This window comes from Hakea prostrata, chromosome 4 (assembly GCF_041222555.1).
Source record: "Hakea prostrata isolate BN-2017 chromosome 4, UWA_Hpros_2, whole genome shotgun sequence".
NCBI classification, from domain to species: domain Eukaryota; kingdom Viridiplantae; phylum Streptophyta; class Magnoliopsida; order Proteales; family Proteaceae; genus Hakea; species Hakea prostrata.
Window position 1 is genome coordinate 17,924,979 of NC_142603.1, and position 6,390 is coordinate 17,931,368.

Sequence of the window (6,390 nt, forward strand, 5' to 3'; positions counted from 1 at the left end):
ACAAGATTATTGAGAATTTTTAAATTTAAAACTAAGCTTTTAATTGTAGCCTTCTATTTGGTACAAAAGTGCACAGTGCACTGCTGTGCAGAGGATTTTTTTCCCCCTTAAAGCATTGCTCACCCCCACTTTATGTTTGAAAAATACGGACACCCCAAAATTGAATTATCATTTAACACATTTGTCCAATTTGTCACTGAAAATCATTAAATCATTGTTTATTTTATTTCAGTTCTAAAAATATCCGATCAAAATATAAAGGAAAAAAAATGATTTAACAGTTTTTAGTGATAAATTGGATTAATGTGTCAAATAAAAATCCAATTTTGGGGTATCTGTGTTTTTTAAACATAACGTAAGGTGTCAGTGCTTTGAGGCCTCCATTTTGGGGTGCCAGTGCAATTTGTTCAAAAGAAGAAAAAAAAAATGTACGATCTTTATTCTTTTTGACTATAAGAATCAGGAAGGAGATTGATTATTCCCTGTCATTTGAAAAAAAAAAGAAAAAAGAAAGAAGATTGATTGTTCACTTTACCTAACTAAACAAAACAAAAAAAAATGATTGAACTTCTTCTTCATTGCATCATCATTCCAATGGAAAGAATCTCTGCGTTCTATCAAATCAAATCAAAGTAGGATAAAGCTAAACAGGACTATTTTTCATCAATTTTCTTTTGGATTCGTTTCTTAACCTCTTTTTTTTTTTTTTGGGTAAATAATACTTCATTCAGATAACTAAAGAAAGTACAGACAGATGCATGAACACACAAGGTTCGAAACGAACCAAGGAGCGGAAAATGACCAAACTGTCGTACATGCAATAGACAGGGGTCATCCAGCATCCAGGCTAAGGGCAGGGTCGAGTCCAAAAAGGATCATGCCCAAAGAACCCTTAGAACAAATACTGTAACAACTACAGTAGCAAAGAAATACAACACGCCTCAAGGGCGGACATACAACACGCCTCATAGGGCGGACATACAACACCCTCATAGGGGGACATACAACACGCCTCAAGGGCGGATACAAAACTCGTACGGTTGTGGCGATGGTAGCAACAAAAGTGCGGAGAAGGTTCAGACCTGCCATCCGGCTCTGCCTTAGAGGCGTACCTGTCAAGTTCGCCGCAGAAGAACTTGTACCCAGATCTGGAGTTGTTCTGCGGTGTGCACCAAATAAACGCTGCAACCAGAGAATTGAGATATTATTATTATTAAAAAAAAAAAAACTACCGAAAGAACAAGCAGATCTAAGGGGAAACCCTAGATCTGGTTATTGAATCAAAGAGGGAAGAGAGGGAAGCGGAGACGGGAACGAGGGAGAAGCCAGGAAAGCAGATCAGAGGAGAAGAGAGGGAAGACGGAAGCAGGGAAAAAGGCGGGAAGCAGAGATGAGAAACAGGGAAGCAAAGATGAGGGGAGGCAGAGATGAGCAGGGAGAGAAGACGGAAGCAGGTAAGAAGGCGGGAGAAGGAATCAGAGATGAGCAGGAAGGTGGAGATCGAGCAGGGAAGGCGGAGATGGAGCAGGAATTGGATTCGTTTCTTAACCTCAATTTCATGTAGGTGTGCTTTCATCTTTCTATAGCTCCTTTTTCTCTTTCCCTTTCTTCCCATTGAGTAAATTAGGGTTGATCCCAAATTTTTCACACTCTATTGCTTCTATTTTCTAGATAACGTCCCTTCTTCACAAAATTGTTCTTTACTAGAAGATAGATGATTTTTTTTAAGGAAGAAAATGTTATTAATTAATATCCTTGTCCCCCTCATTCCCATTGGAATGACGGAACGATGGGAGATGGATGGGTTTTTTTTTTTTTTAAATTTTTAATTTTTAATTTTTAATTGTAAAAGGAATATTATAAAGTCACAAGACATTAAGGGCAACTTAGGAATTATGAATCTTCTAACCATGATATAACAAAATTTGCTAATAAAGTGTACCATTGTGCCCTTTTAAGAGACATTTTGGGGTGTCTCTGGCAATCTAAAATATATTTAGGGTGTCTGTGATTTTTGCTATATATTTTGGGGTGTCTGATATTTTTCCTTTAAAAATCCCAGTTCTTAATTCTAAGGCAAGTTGAATGGGTTAGTTATGCGATGAATTATTTTCTAATTTATGAATCCTCTACCTTGGTTTTAATAGAGTGCAATTGATTACATGTTTCGAAGTCTAAGAATAAAAATATTGCGAAGCTTTCAAAATTATTCAAAATAAAGTTGCGATTCACCAAATAATTCGTTCAATCTCTGAATCACGAATTACACCCTAAAAAGTGGCCCTCAAGGAAATGAACATTAGTTCTTTAAAATGGAAGGGGTTGTCCAGTGGAGTCTTAGGTGACAATAGCTTTGTTGGCGTGGGTAGCTCTTGAGTCCCCGCAGTATTTGTAAAGCCAAGCAGAGTTTGGGGTATTTAATTTGGGCGTGATACGAGGAAAATTGCACTGAACCTGTGGACTGAGTTCATAATCTTCAATCAGATTAGACCATAACTGGGGACCCACCAAACCTTAGTTTAATGATCATAAAGGCGCTGCATTTTGGTTATCAGTCCGGTAAGATCTCTTGAACCTTGTGGTAGACGAGGCTGACTTGTAGGAAGCAACTATCAGCAAAGCAGTGAGGGAATCGTGCCTCGATTGGTAACTACTTACATTCCCGAATATCTAGAAGGAAACCCTACAATCGGACGGCCACTAACAGAGATCAAGACTTCACTCAACGGTCGAGAATTGGAAGTAAAATCTATATAAATGAGTGATCCACTCACTCTAGAGGTATATGAATCATTTCCAATCTAAGTATTCATTATTATGCTCCGCAATTTGCCAGAGCCTTGGTGATTAGTTCAGTAATTGCCTTAAGCTTCGGAGGTGGCCTCCCGTCCGCGCATCATTTGGCGCCGTCTGTGTGAATTCTTGATCAAAAAGCCATCGTGCAAATTAGATCAAAAACGGTAGATCAACCCTCTGAATAATAATGAAGTGATCAAATTTCCTTGTGAGGTAATACTAACTTCAAATTCTCTTTTTGAGTAATCCAACCGTATGGTTGTCTTACGTTCCTCTTCTCTTTAAAATAATAGTTTTTCATGAAGATTGAGGAATTATTTATCTTTTGTTATAAAATAAAGAGAATATATCAGAGACAAAGAAGAAAACTAGAACAAGATCAATCAGAAGTAATTCATTCAGTTGAGTGCATTACATATTTATAGTAGAAGGAGCATCTACTCTGATATGGAAATACAATATATGATTCTTGCACACAATAAGATATTCTTGATATGGAAAGATAGATTGCCGCCCAAGATAGAAGGTGCATGTAATGAAAATATTGATTGCCAACATTGTGTGTTGAGATCACTGTAATCTTCAATTAAGATGGGAATGTGAATCACCAAGATTATATGCTAAGGTGGTTGAGATCTTCAATTGGAAGTATTGTCTATTGGGGGTTGATGGATATCCATAATCAATATTATTTATAACACTCCCCCTTGGATGTCCATCAATAAATAATGTACCTCGTTAAAACCTTACTAAGAAAAAACCCTGTGGGAAAAAATCTTAGTGAAGGAAAAAGAGTATACATATCTAAATAATACGTATTGGTAGCTGCCTCATTAAAAACATTACCAGGAAAACCCAGTGGGACAAAACCTTGGTTAAGGGAAAAAAAGTGCAGCATGTATTTTACTCCCCCTGATGATAACATCATTGAGTATCTTTAAGTACGTATATTCCAAAATCATATACCAGCTTCTCAAGATTTGAAGTATGCAACTTCTCAGTAGATAAATCTGTCAAATTATGACTTGAACGAGTTTGTTGAACATCGATCTCACCATTTCATTGAAAACCATGAATGAAGAAGAATTTCAGTGAAATATGTATTGTTCCATCTCCTTTGATGTATCATCATTTCAATTGAGCTATGTATACAGCATAATCTTCATATAATATTGTTAAAACCCCTTTTTTCTAGTAGAAGACTCATGCTTCCAGAATGTGTTGTATCATTGGTCTAAACCAAATATAAAATAGCTAACATTCACTTGTGAATAAATAGCCTGTTTGAGATCTAATTGTATATAGATCAGATAAAAATCTTGCATCTGCATAACAAGTTGATGTCCACATTCATAAAATAATATCATGTCAATAATTTCTCGAATATACTGAAATATATGATTTATAACATTTCAGTGTCTTCGTATTGGAGAAGAGATAAATCTTGCTAATACACTTATAGAAAATGCTATATCTGGTCTTATACTATTAGCAAAATACATTAATACCCCAATTGCACTAAGTATGATACTTTATGACCAAGAAATTCCACTATTTTCTTGGGGTCGAAATGAATCTTTCTTTATATTGAGCGATCTCACAACCATTGGGGTACTCAATGGATATATTTTATCTAGATAAAATCTCTTCAAAATATTCTCTATATAAGTTAATTGATGAACGAATATTTCATTCATCAAATGCTCAATTTACAAGTTAAGACAAAACATTGTCTTTTCAAGATTTTCATTTCAACTTTTTTCAAATAATCTACTGTTTTTGGAAACTCTTTAGGAGTTTCGATGATATTTAAATCATCATCATATACACTTACTAAAATCAGATCCATATCCTTAATAAATGCATAATAATAAATTGGATCATTTTTATACTTTTCATTTCCTAGAAATTTTTATGTGCTTCAGGCTTTTTGAATCCTTCAGGGATTTTCATATATATTTCACACTCGAGTGAGCCATAGACTGTAATAATATCCATTAGACGCATGTCAAAATTTTCATATACCGCCAAATTAATAAGATATCTAAAGGTGATTGCATCCACAAAAAGAGAACATGTTTCCATGTAATCAATGTCAGACATCTGCAAAAATTCTTGTGCCATAATTCATGCTTTATATATCATGATTTCACTCCTTTTCTCATTTCATTTTTCGCAGAAAACTCAATTGTACCCCACTGGCTTTATACCTTCAGATATTGGACTATAGGTCCAAAAACTTTATTTTTCAAGCGAATTCAATTCTGCTTGAATTGCGTCTCTACATTTTTTACCAATCATTTTTTGATTTATATTCACCAACAAATTTATATTCAAGATCCTCGTCTTGTTGCATTATTTCAACAAAAACATTATATGCAAAAATTGTTGTCGACAACTTTATATTTTCGGTTCCATCTTTTTCCTGCAATGACATAACTAATCGAGATCTCTTCATTATTTTCAGGTACCGGAACCTCTTCTGGGGTTTTATAGAAAGTTATGTCTTCAGGATTTTCATTATCAATTGTCTCCATTTTATGACCATCTTGATCATTTGCTCCTTTCTTTTCCTAGAATTTTATCCTTGTAATCGATTGATCTTCCACGTTTTAAACGTGGTTTAATTTCATTTGTACTGATAGATTGTCCTGCTGGGACATCAATTCTAATTGGAGCATTTACAGCTGGAATATGAGATTTAATAACTCTTAGCAGGTCAGCAAATCTTGCAGTTGATTTATAATATTTATTGCATTATCCTTTGAACTTCAAGTTCACAGTGCTCAGTGCGAGGATCTAATGAGATAATGATAATGCATACAATCAATCTCTTTTTCCAACTGTTTATTCTCTCCCCCTCATGTTGGAAAAACTAATTCATCAAAACAATACTCAGCAAATATTGCATTAAATAAATCTCCTATCCTTAGCAATATATTGAATTATATAAGGAGATTTATATCTAACATATATTCCCAACTTTATTTTGGGACTCATCTTTGTGTGATGCGGTGGAGCAATTGGAACATAAGCCGCACATCCAAAAATTTTAAGATGAGAAATATTTGGCTTCTGACCATAAGCCAATTGTAATAGGGAGAATTTATGACAACCTTTTGGCCTGATGCGTACAAATGATGCTTTGTTCTCATAACCAATGATTTAGTTATTAATTGGAGACATTTAATAAATGATTTTGCTAAACCATTTTGGATATAAACATAAACAACAGGCTATTCAACTGTGATCTCAGTTGTTATACAATAATAATAAAGCCTGAGATGTAAATTCACCAGCATTATCAAGACAAACTGTCTTTATCTTATAATCCATAAATTATGCTCTTAATCTCATTATTTGAGCAAACAATCTCGCAAACACTAAATTGCGAGTTCATAATGGACATACATTTTTTTTCGCTAAAAGGATCATTATATTAAGCGAAGAAGAAATATTAAAAATACATCAATTAATACCGTATAAAGAACCAACCTCCCTTACCCGCAACAACTATTGCCCCCAATACACCCTTCCTCACTGGTTCTTGCTCAGATTAGAAACCACTAACTTATAAAACGAAATCTAGGACGT